This window comes from Schistocerca serialis, chromosome 11 (assembly GCF_023864345.2).
Source record: "Schistocerca serialis cubense isolate TAMUIC-IGC-003099 chromosome 11, iqSchSeri2.2, whole genome shotgun sequence".
Taxonomy (NCBI): Eukaryota; Metazoa; Arthropoda; class Insecta; order Orthoptera; family Acrididae; genus Schistocerca; species Schistocerca serialis.
Window position 1 is genome coordinate 83,453,435 of NC_064648.1, and position 12,759 is coordinate 83,466,193.

At 35.8% G+C, this 12,759-nt stretch overlaps 1 protein-coding gene across 2 annotated transcripts in view; it reads right to left on the minus strand.

Annotated features, from left to right (window-relative positions):
* The window catches only part of LOC126426871 (zinc finger protein 99-like), a 172,144-nt gene that overhangs the window by 17,603 nt on the left and 141,782 nt on the right, over positions 1–12,759 (minus strand). The gene's annotated exons all lie outside the window — the stretch shown is intronic.

Genomic DNA, 12,759 nt, shown 5'->3' on the forward strand with positions numbered 1-12,759 from the left:
ACCGCTACTACATGCAGCTTACGGACGTTCCAAGGCGCAGCCTAAACACTACTAACCGTTCCGAAAACATCTATCGATACAAACAGTTCCAAAAACGTTGACCGTCGTTATTTTAATCGGAATGGGAAATGTGCGAAATTCTTCCTGATAATTTAAATTTTGTAATATGTTCTTGCGAAATTTACTTTAACATATATTTTGGGGCGGCTCCGCCTCAGAGCCTTTAATTACGAGCCGCGCCTGTTCGTTACTATATATATCTTCATTGTTATTTTTAAAAAAAACTATCCCCTATTTCGTTGTGTATATAAAAGACATGCAGGACACAAATTACATTAGTTCTGGAGATGAAGGTGAAGTTTAACATGTAAGATAACAAAATGTATAGAATGGTTGCATGGGATATGCCTGTCGTGCTGCACATATTGGGTTATGGGTGCAGGTTGCACGTGACTGTGTCTGCTTCCACATACATACAGCAAACATGTCTAAAATTATATCTCCTATGCATGAAGAAAACTATAGACATAGTATCTGAGTAAAACTGTATACTATCAAAGTGGAAAAAGGGGATAAGAGAAATCATATGCAGACTTTGAGATGAAAATTTTTCACAAAACTTAACAGATATTTTACATTTTCATACGCAGACACAACATTATTTTTCACACATTTCCTTCTGTGTCTTGAGTCGACGGAGAGCAGGACACCTGTAGACTTCCAGGTCTTGAATAGCAGCAAACTTGAATATTCGACGTATCCATGTGATCTTCTCTTTCCTCTTCACATAGATGATGGTATCTGTGTGGTTGAATAATAGAAGCGACGTCACTATATCTTTATATGGTACTCCAGGATCATCTCAGTGAATTCCAAAGTAGAAATATGTTAATTACTTGCACTCCTTTGTGTATTATCACACTTCACATCTTAGAAAGACCTTGGTGATACAATGTTTGCTGAGAATGTCTCTTTTATAGCTGCATCTTCTTGTGTATGCTATGAATGAAACATCTTCAACTATGTACTGTCTACACTCATCGTCATAGAAACTCTGAGCATTTGCAATGATGTTCACACCTTGAAATACCATTGTGGAATGCTCTGTGTATGGCGCAGCACATGTTCATTTGTACAGCTTGCTACACAACGCAGTTGAGCGGGCAGTAGTTGACCACAAGGTCATGTATAACAAAAGCATACACTGCAGTGTGTTCTGGGAAATTTGCCACAGATTCAAATTCAAATTGTACACCTTTAGATCCAGATTTATTTATATTATTCTGTTTTGAGCAATCTATTACAATGATTGGCGCCAGCTCCTTGAATTTCTGAGGAATGAATAGACATTCTTCCTCTTCATATTATGAAACATAGAACCTCGCATGCATATCATATACTAGACTGTATACATTTTCATCCCCTTTCAGGTGTAAATTATCATACAGGTAGAATTTGGAGTTCAGGATGTCTCTGGCATTAGTTAACTAGCAGTTATCAAATTTGGTGAATCATTTGCTATATTTCCTCTTTTATTGGCCTGAAACGCAAGATGAGTGGAAGTTTTAATAGACCATGTTTGTCTGCTTGCAGTCGGTAGCATTGGGTACTCAAAACCTCCTATGAACAGAAAGATCACGGTAGAAATACGCCAGCATTCAGAACTTGTAAAAGCTTCAAACACTGCTTATCCGATACTATGATGTATGGTATTTTCCATATGGTGATCTCGTTCTGCTCTTGAGCTCCTTGAGTGAATGAATTGTTATGTGTTGCACTCCATAACACAATAAGTACCTGTTTAGCATTCATAACAATTCACCAAATGTCCTCAAAGTATCTCATAAGCAGTTTTAAAGGTATACATGGAGTATATCTCTTGTACTCATCCATTGTTCTATCCATTGGTTCGTCAATGAGCGATCCAGCATTTTCTAAATCGTTCATATCCGAAGGAGAAGCCGATACATATGTTTTAAGAGTTGTTACACCTACATTGCACGTACAATAAATCTCGACCCCATTAAGTTCTTATCATATCTCAGGAAACAAGAACGCTAAAGCATTATGCATAAGGTTCGATGCCACTGTAGCAGTACCTCCCATTTTGGTAACGACCCATCAAAAGATATACGAAACTCTTGCATGGGAGGGTTAAAGTGTCGTTGTGTTGGAAGACAGTCCTGATTTCATTGCTCTTGTTTAAACATGGTTGATGCATAAGGTTTCTGCAAGAAGTAATCCTAGAGTAAAATACACTCGTCATATTCCATCGGGCTAGCTATACTGAAAGATGTCATTGCATGGCTTCAGACCCATCGATTTAAGAAACTCGTAGTCTGCTTGTATTATCACCTTGCTGTTCTGATGTGCACACTGTGTGTTGAGCACTTTGGTTTCATACCTTATGCCCATATATATATATATATATATATATATATATATATATATATATATATATATGTACACCATGTTCTTCCTAACATTTACATAGAAGTGTATATATATATATATATACTTCTATGTAAATGTTAGGAAGAACATGGTGTACAGATGCTCGCATAAGTAGGTATTAAAGTCTTTGTAGCGATGAAAATTGTAGAACACACGTGTTCTGTTGGTGAAATATCGCTGCAACTTTTCTGGTGGTTGCAGGTCTCCAGATGAGTCGAAACAGTTGACGTTATTTGTATTTTTCTTAACATATGCCACTCAATGGGGTTCTAACCCCCAAGCAACAACTAAATTCACAATTCTACATTCTCCAGATTTCCGCATATTCTTTAATAATGTATACCGCATAAAAACACCTCGCAATCTTGGAATGTTGAATTTTTTCCTACGAAACTTGAGCAGATCTGTATTTGCTGTATTTGTAAGCGGTCCATCCGGCAGGATAGTTAAGGGCTTTTTATCTGTAAAGGGACCTAGACCTTCCTTGTATGGTGTCAGGTATAGTCGTTTTCTGATGGGTGCTGCTTCCCTCATGTGTTTACGTCTTCTTGCTTCCTCTTGCCGCTTCATTGTTCTGGCAATAGCTACAGCACCACCAGCCAGTGAACCCATCGCTGAGAGACCTGGGAGGGCAGAAAATAGGAAGGGGATAATTCTACCTGATATCTTGGGTTGTAGTGAAACTCTGAGTGCTTTAACCGGTCCTTCATTCTTCAGGGTTGCATACAATGCTGTCAGGATACAGTTTTTTAAACATTCCTTCTTGTTTCTTCGTCGTTGTCTTCTTCTTCTTCAGTGCATGACGTGCAGCGTTCATTGCTTGCTTGAAATCTACACATAGACACAACTTCACATTACCATGCATTGTTTTATCAATTACAAATGCTGCAATGCGCTGTCCTATACCAGTATCCTTTCTTGAACATAATACTTTGCCTTTACCAGCTAAAATTTGATCTGCAGCTTGATGTACTGGGGGCTCTTTATGTTTTGCGCATACAATGTCATGTTCCAAACAGGGCTCGTCAAGCAGGTTAATCTCCTTATCACCACAAGGCACACTCATCACTATTTTCATAGCTGCATGTATAGAAACTCCTAAAAATTTTGTCTGTTCCTACCATCATTCGGTCTTCTTGATTTGTCAGTAACAAGAAACCTGTATGTGTGATACCAGCAACTCCTTACCAACATTTTGGCCAGCATATTAGCAGATTGCAGATCATCCACTGCCATCTGAGGTGATCAAACACCCTATTAAGAATGATGTTTTATCTTTAGTGTTGCCCAGGGGCACCATTAATCGTGGTGACATCAATGTAATCACTTTCTATGAATAAAAGTGTTATTTCTGTTCATCTCATTCTGTATTTCTTTCAGTTCCTTTCTGTACCATACTATGGTAGTTTTCCCTCTGTGAGGTTCATCTTCCCTCAAGCCATGTTACTCGGCTGTAACATATCATGTAAAGGTGTGTTTCGTCCATAAGTCTTGCACACCAGTATAAGTACAAAGTTTTGGAATAATTCCAATTAAGGTTGTTTGATTCATCAAAATCAGCACACTCGCCCTATAAAATAATCCTCTCACAATATCAGAGTTTTCTGTCGTGGTTATAACTAGTTCTGTGTTTAGTGAAATCTGCGTGGAGGTTATTAGTGCTCAAACAACAATAATGCAGCACCTCTTGGTTTGGTATGCTGTGCTGCTTCTCTTGTGTTTGATGCTGCTTTCTTCAGTGTAGCGACCCATGGTGGGTGGTAGTTTGTGATATAAATTAAATCTAATGGTGTCAATTTCCCTATTTTTGCCTTAAATACCACTTTTATTCGTATTTAAGTGGTTCTCGGTTTTTGATGGGGAGATTCTTTTATTAACGAAATTTTCAGTTGTTACTTTTTATTTATCCTATTTAAATAAAACAAGAACATTCAGTATGTTATAAATGCAAAAATATGAATACCTGAGAGAATTAATCATCCTGTTTACATAAAAATAAGTCAAATATTATATTGTGTGAGGTAGAAATAATTTAAATGCCACAATATAACACAGCAGTCCTATTTTTGTTGTCAGTATTAAAAGAACACAGTAAATATTTGCGTTGTAAACACTTAAATATACTCGGTGTAACAGTAATGCATGCCAGATATTGCAGGACGCATTCCTCACATGTAGATGAAGAAATTATGTTATATGAACGTGGGTCTGGAAACGCTTTGTTTCCATGTTACAACTCACTTTTCCACCTGATTAATCATGAGAAACACACAAGAACAGAACACACTGGCATACTGCACGCTACTCTTTCTCACAGGAGATGTTCAATATGCCCTTCATGGGCATTAAAACATGCATGAAGCCCTCATTGTAGTGTATCTTAGATGCACTGATGAATCCATTGCGCATAGCGTCTGGTTTCACAGCCTTCCATAATACAGGCATGGAGACTTTGAGTATATTGTACTGAAGGTTCCACTCACAAGAGCTAAGAGCTCTCATTCAAATGCCCCCAGAAACAAAAGTTCAGCGGGTTTAGGTCTGGAGAGCATGGATGCCATGTTACTACCTAAACATCTGTCACCAAAACTGTTATTTAGAAGCCAGCAGGCAGTAACACTAAAATGAGGAAGTGCTCCATCATGCATGCATTATATGTTTTGTCACACAGCTAAAGGCACATATACTAACAGATCTGATAGAAGATATTATACAAAATTATGATAACTTTTCCTGTTGAGCCTGGGTGAAAGAAAATGAGGCCCTCCCAAACAGTAACCAACAATGCTGGCGCAACATTGAGGAAAAAATCTTTGTTGATGACTTGATTCTACAGTTGAATGAGGATGACATTTGCCATACATGCTGACTGTGAAAATGTACAATGTGATCTAGCTGAATATACGACTCATCTTGAACAGCACTGTTGCACTAAAATTAGGGTTGACTCTTTGATGAATAAACCGTTTCCAGAAGGGTACCCTCTGCAGGGAAATTAGCTGATGATGCTGTCTGTACACACTGTAAATGGTATGGATTAAGCTGGTCCTAGTGCAACACTCGCCAGACAGACATGTAGCCAACATTCAGTGTTGCAGCTATACACTTCTACTAACTCAAGGGTCGTTTTCAACTGCATGAAGAATTGACACCACCAGTAGCAGTGTCCTCATCCTTCTAGACCCCCCCCCCCCCACTCGTCAGTATCAGGCTTAAATGACCCATGTTCCCTAAGGTGACGACCAATGACTTCAAACGTTTTCTGTTGGGGCACCTTCATCCTGAAAATCCGTCCCAGTACAAAAGTTGAGCACTAGCGCCATTACCATCATCTAGTCCATACATGAAATGGGGCATTTGGGTACACTGCCAATGCATGAACCAAGTCCGTGATTAAGTAGCAAACAGTGTGTTTGCAACGTTTGTACTGATCTCTGAAACAATTGTTACCTGTAAACAAGCAATGACGTACGTAGCACGGCAACAGGGACATGTGAAACAGAACATGTGATATAAAATGCAACCAGATATCACCAAGAGCTCATTTTCCCCCATGATTCTAATGATCTGTTCTCGTGTGTATTCCATGATTATAGAGTTGGAGAAAAAGAGTTATAATATGGAAACAAAGCGTTTCCAGACCCATGTTCATATAACATAATTTCTTCTTCTATGTGTGAGAAATGTGTCCCGCACTTTGTGCCATACATTTTTTTTACATCTGTACATCTCTGCCACAGAAATGTCTTTGGATCTATGATCGTGATATAATGACATGCTGGTAACTAGTTAGTTACCTGAAATGAGTTAATCATGGTGTAACTGTTCTGTGACTAACTACAAGATGTGTGATATCTTCTCTGTAATTGCAGAAACCGATCTGCCAATGCACTTATAAAATAAAACAAGTTGAAATAAATATAAAAGTGCACCACATAATTGGCGTTTCAGTCTCGATCTACAACCCAGACCTGCCTATAAGAAAACTGCAATGCACTATTGGAGGCTATAGACTCTCTTGCCAGGAAGAAGATGAGTACCACAATTACTTTACAGTCTCTCGTGGAAGATTAGTAATATAATTACTTTATGTTCTCTTACTGATACTATGAAACTGCTTTAAACAAAGATATAAAACCACAGACTGAAATGTTTTTCAGCAGTGAAACAGTTTCCAAAATGTATAAAGAACGGTGGATGACAAATGCAGAATAATGAGGGACTTTGGATCATACAAATTTCTAGAGAAATTGAGAGCAGAGCACACTGACGGAAACAGTTGCTGAATTGAACTGTAGCACGTGGAGATAAGTGCAGCAAACAATATTTCTTAAATAGCTCAATGTTATCAAATACTTTATTTGTCGTTATTTTATCTATGCGAAATAAAAGGAAACACTATCGACGAAATCTGTGGTGGAAAGATACTCTCAGTAACAGTGGGACGGGGACAGATGTGCAAAAGCGAGGTAAAAACTCAAGGGTTAGAAGAAATAATGAGAACATTAATAGTTCAGATGGAAAAGATGGAAGCAAGATTAATGCACGATGCTGGCGAACAATTACATTCAAAACTTTAGAAAACAACATTCAAATAGTTCAAAAATCAGATGCTAAACTTAAAAAAGCAATTAAGGATGAAAGGAAGGAAGACTAGTGTTTCATGTCCATCGACGTTGAGGTTGTTAGTAATAGAGCACACATTCAAATTTTTCAAGGATGAGGAGGGAAACTGGCCATGCCCTTTCAAAGAAATCACCCCAGCATTTGCCTGCAGCGACTTACGGAAATCAAGGAAAACTTAAATCTTGGTGGATCCATGCAGATTTCAACTGACTTCCTCCCAAACATGTCTCCAGTGTGCTAAGAGATGCGCCACCTTGCTTACTAGAAATCAATGGACAGCTGCAGTTGAAGTTAGTAGAAAACACTGATAAATTGTGAGTGCATAGGAAGAAAATCAATCAAAGACTCAGCAAAATAGAAAGTTAAACTGAAATTTATTGCGAGAAAATGTTAAATTTGAATGAGTGTACCAAAAATCGGATTCAATAATGCAATAGTTAGGAACATTAATAGCAATGGCAGTGACAACTGTTTTATTTTTGAAGGAGAAAATTCAGTTGCAGTAATAAATAGTATTTCTGTAGAACAAGACGAAATTTTGAGTTGTAGTATGACACCTGAAACACAATTTCATCAATTTCAACTTCTTGTCCAAATTATGTGGAATTTGCAGAATTTAACAAAGAAGATTTTCCAAAACAAATGTTAGGAACTTGCAGCGTTACATTTTTTTAAAAATATCTATAGAAAGAAAGACGAAAATATTTTTGTGTTGACTCACTCCCATGTTAACAAGGTTTTGGCTCATTATAGCGCTTTCCACACTATTTACTGTGACGATAGTTTGAAAATGCTGAAAACTATGTCACAGAGAAATTTGTGAAAGACTATGTTACATTCACGTGCAAGTTTACAAAGGGTACAGTCAAAAGGAAGTTAAAGTTTATTTCTCTGCAATATGTTGCTAAGATTTTGATTTGGAAGAGTTGAAACTCACTTTCACTTTTGGAGTCCTAACAGAGATTAAACCAGAAACTGTAGTGGCAAGTGATGCTATGTGTGAATATTAATGATCATGTTCTCACCGAGTCATGTAACTGTGATCATGACATGAGTGTCATGGCCCCAGACAAAGCAGCATTACTTCTGAAGTTTTCACCCTTCCCTGCTGCACCTTTTCTCCTATTCTTATGTTGAGCTTTAAATGTAATCTTCTACCACAGTCTCTCGTAGTTAGGAATCATCCTTACTAGAGATTAATAATAGTTAAAATTGTAATGTAATCTTACAGCACAGGGAAAAATTCATTTATATGTCGTGTTTGCGTAAAGAGAAATAAACTGATACTTTTGGAAAAGGAGTGTTCTTATTATATATATCTGAAAATACTGCTGCATAAAGTAACAATTTTTATATCTCTCTATATTTTGGTTTTTTTCTGAAGTCAATGATGCATAAGACGCAATGATTACCATATTCAAAAAAAGGTTGATGAAATATAAGACTCATACTATTTTAAAGATGTGCAAGTGGATTTGGGGAAATTTTGCATTTTCAGAATGATTTTTTCTTTGTTGTGAATAACTTGCAGGTAGAGAGCACCTTACTTGTTTTTGAAACTGTTTGAGTAAATAGATGAAAATGTGAACACATATTAACCTTGGTTAGGGAACTATTGTCCATTTGTCTTGAAATTGATTTTCTGTTGAATTGTTTGCTGAAAGATAGTATTTCACACTTATTGCTGTCTTAGCATAATATTGTGGGTGTAGTCAGCTATAAACCTGGATACCGAAGTGACATCTGAGTCCTTAATGAGGAAACCTGATTATGGATCTCTTTGAGCTACAGTTTTGCAAATTGTGTTAACTCTGTTTATTATCCCTGTGGCAATTAGAGATAAGTGTTAATTTGTGAAAAGTACTTACTTTTCACCACATCTTCAAAGAGAAATTGTTATGTTGCTACTTATGTGAGAATCTTGAAGAAGAGTTGATATGGTAGTTTGGTGTAAGTGCTACGTCGTCATGAATGTTGTATGGGACATATGACGAGAACAGCTGTGTAATTTTGGTATTATCTTGAGGGTCTTAGAGTTTAGTGACATTATGGGGATATATTATGTGCTATATAAATGCTGAAAATCAGTCAGGAACAGCAGTTTTATTATCTACCCAAGTCGATGGAGTTTGCATGTTATTCTTATTGCCAATTCGTGAGCTAATTTATGGGTATCCTTAGGACAAAGTCTGTAAAATATTGCCGGTGCAATAATCACATATTAAGCCATTATTTTTTCTTCTTCGTCAGAGAACACTTTTTTTTATGCTTCTGTTTCTGACATGACGTATCAGTGTGCTACCATCACTTACACACTTCTCTTTCTTTTTAATGTACCGATGCAAAGTCGCATGGCACGTATTGTTTTTTGCTGCTGCTGTAACACTTACGCTATAATTTTTAGCATCATGTGGCGAAATGTAATACACAGGTGTAGCAGTTAGTCCTCTTGTAGTTGTCTTACCTATTGTTCTTTACTGTAATAAAATAACTAAGTAAATAACGGATTTGTTGAATAAAACATTGTATCAATGTGTCCTAACAGTATTATACATAATTTACTGACGCTAATGAGAAAAAGCAGGGGATCTGAGTCTCTAATATTGTTATCTCATTGAATGGGATGAAAGTAACAGTAATACTTTTGTCCCCAGCAGCACTGTTACTTTCGCCCCAGCCACAATTTTCTGTTAAATTCGTATTTTTGGCAAGACCTATACAAATAATAAAAACATTGATACTAACTGTGGCACAAAATTGAGCATAACATAGTTAGATTATTGTAGTAGACTTACGCTTACAACGTTCTGTTGCCCTTAACACAAAACTAAGAGGTTTGAGAAAACTTACTCAAAGTACTGAAAACACGTTTTATTGCGTCACACTAAACAGTTCCTTTCCAATAACAGCCATCGACTGATAGGCAGTGCAGAATGTTCAAGGACATTCATTGTTCGAAACATGTGATTTTCGGAGCTACATGCAAAGATGGAGTGGGACTGTTACTTTCATTCCCTGTTACTTTTGTCACCGGTCTCCCTTACTATGAATTCAGATACAGCTATTTTGAATAATCATTATATGTATTTACTTGTGAAGTTTGAGTCTCAAAGAGCTGTTTAAAAAGTAATAATAATTTGTGGTTGTGGAGGGGTCAAACTCTATGATGAAGATATTGGCAATATTCTATGAAAATTAACTATTTTTGAACAGTATTGCCATGTCATTTGGTAAAGTTGTTCTCAGTAGAGATTTTCCAGGGATAATGTTTTCCTTACGTTTGAAGGAATAAGTGGAGTAGTTACATGAGATAAGGCTGAGCATTGGCAATAATTTCAATCTACAACTATGTTCAGAAATATATCTTGTTATATAATTGGTGCATTATTCAAGCATTTTCAAATTTGTGTGACTAGTAGTTAATTTAGTGCTTCTGATTCCAATTTAATGAGTTTTGTGAAAGTATTTTTGTAATTTCATTATTCTCGGCTTTTATTTCTTGTTATATAATTGGTGCATTATTCAAGCATTTTCAAATTTGTGTGACTAGTAGTTAATTTAGTGCTTCTGATTCCAATTTAATGAGTTTTGTGAAAGTATTTTTGTAATTTCATTATTCTCGGCTTTTATTTCCTACTAGTAGAAGTGTGTAAATGGGTTTAAAACCTACCTTTGTCAAAGAAGTGCAATAATTATTCTTTGCCATGAATTCGTAATTGCACCTTTCATTTTAAAACTAACACCACAATACAGATTCATTCATTTGCATCAATCTGATTTCTGGAAGATAATATAAAATTCTATAGTTGTAAAATATCAGTTCACATTCTGCTTGTTGTCATAGATTTATGAATTTTGTTTAAAATTTATTGTAAATTCAGTCCATATGATTCATTCATCCAAAGTTGGATTATGTTTGAAATCATTTATTGATCTTGGTTTCATATAAAAGTAAGCTTTGATAAGTCTTATCAACCTTTGTTACTTGTGGATAAAACACACACACACTCACATAAACTACATCTTGTGCAGATTTAACATCAATTTCAAAAACAATGTAGCCATTCTTTACACACTTTACGTCTTTGGGTTATCAGATCTGAAACTTCTATATTTTGCTTTTGATTTTATGACCTAATTAACCAGTTGTATGTTTATCTACAATATGTTGATAAAATCCAGAAATTTTGTTTTGTTAAGAACAGTATTGTTCAGTTTGTAATATGATGCATGATTAATTGCTGCTTTGTCACACTTTTCACTAACAATAGCTACTTCCCTCAAAACTTCTCATATCATAAAGACAGTTCGACTATTTGAAAACTTTCCTTTCATAATTGTACTGGTTGACTGTTCCTGTGCAATTTATGTTTCCATGGGGCACAAAATGTCATATTGAGCTATGCATGACTTTCTGTGAGGATGATGAGGTTGATAGCCTCTCATCAAAACTGAATCTACCAATGGCGGTTTCCGTATATATACATATGGTACCACTTGTGATCTTATTTGTGCAGTTATTGGTTTTTGCTGGGAGCTAGGTTTATTGGCATACTTTTTAGTTGTTACTATTTATTTATCTTCTATAAATATAATATGCAAAACTGACTATGTATACACCAGACATTTAATCATACAGATATTAATTACATCCAGTAGACATAAAAACAAATAAAATCATATATTTTGTGATGCAGAAATAATTTAAAAGAGAAGAATTAATAGATGAGTACTACTTTTATTTACAATATTAACAAATACATTGATAATTTATATCATTGTAAATATTTTTATATATATATATATAAAATATTATATATATATATATATATATATATATATATATATATATATATATATATATATGCATAGCAGTACCTTTAGGGGTGCAATTGTGACATTTCTGCATGCTGGTAATCAGTTAGTTACCTTGAATGAGTCAGTCATGTGTAATTGTTCTACTATTGAATTACAAGATAAGCAAAATTTTGTCTCTGACCCTAAAAAATTATCTATCAATGCCATGAAAGAAAAACGTTGTTATAAGTTCACAAGTGTAACATGTAAATGGTGTTTCAGACTTGATATGGATCCGATTACTGAAAAATGATATCAAGCATTTGAACCACTGGACATTATTGCCAAGAAGATGGTAGTAATACTATTTTACTTTCTGCCACCACTACTATAAAATTACCTTAATTTTTGCAAAAATAATCGTTTTTGCATTTCGATTGCTATATAAAGGTGTTTTTTTAATTCACTATTATGAGTATAGCAGACAGTGGTTAGAAGATGCATAAACAAATGGTAGTAAACACTTTTTAGTTGTCTGCAAATGCTTGTTCACTTATTCTGCTCGCATTTGCGCCACTGTAAATAAGGCTTCAGGTTAAGAGTTTGTTACTGGTCTGTTGCCACTGCACATGATGGCACTGCAGCCAGCTCCACATTGCTTTCTGATGCCACCGTAATATAAGTGGCACAGCTAACAATTGCCACACTGTTTTCCATGTGCTTTCGCCACCACCACAGCTTTTGCTTCAGATAATGCTCCCTGTGTCATAGCTGTTTGTATCTATGGGCACTGGATGCCATAATGAATAAATGTTATGCTGCTTGTGTTTTGCCTATTGGGAACTGGGTATGCAGGAGAAATTCCCATATAGTAGATGCCAT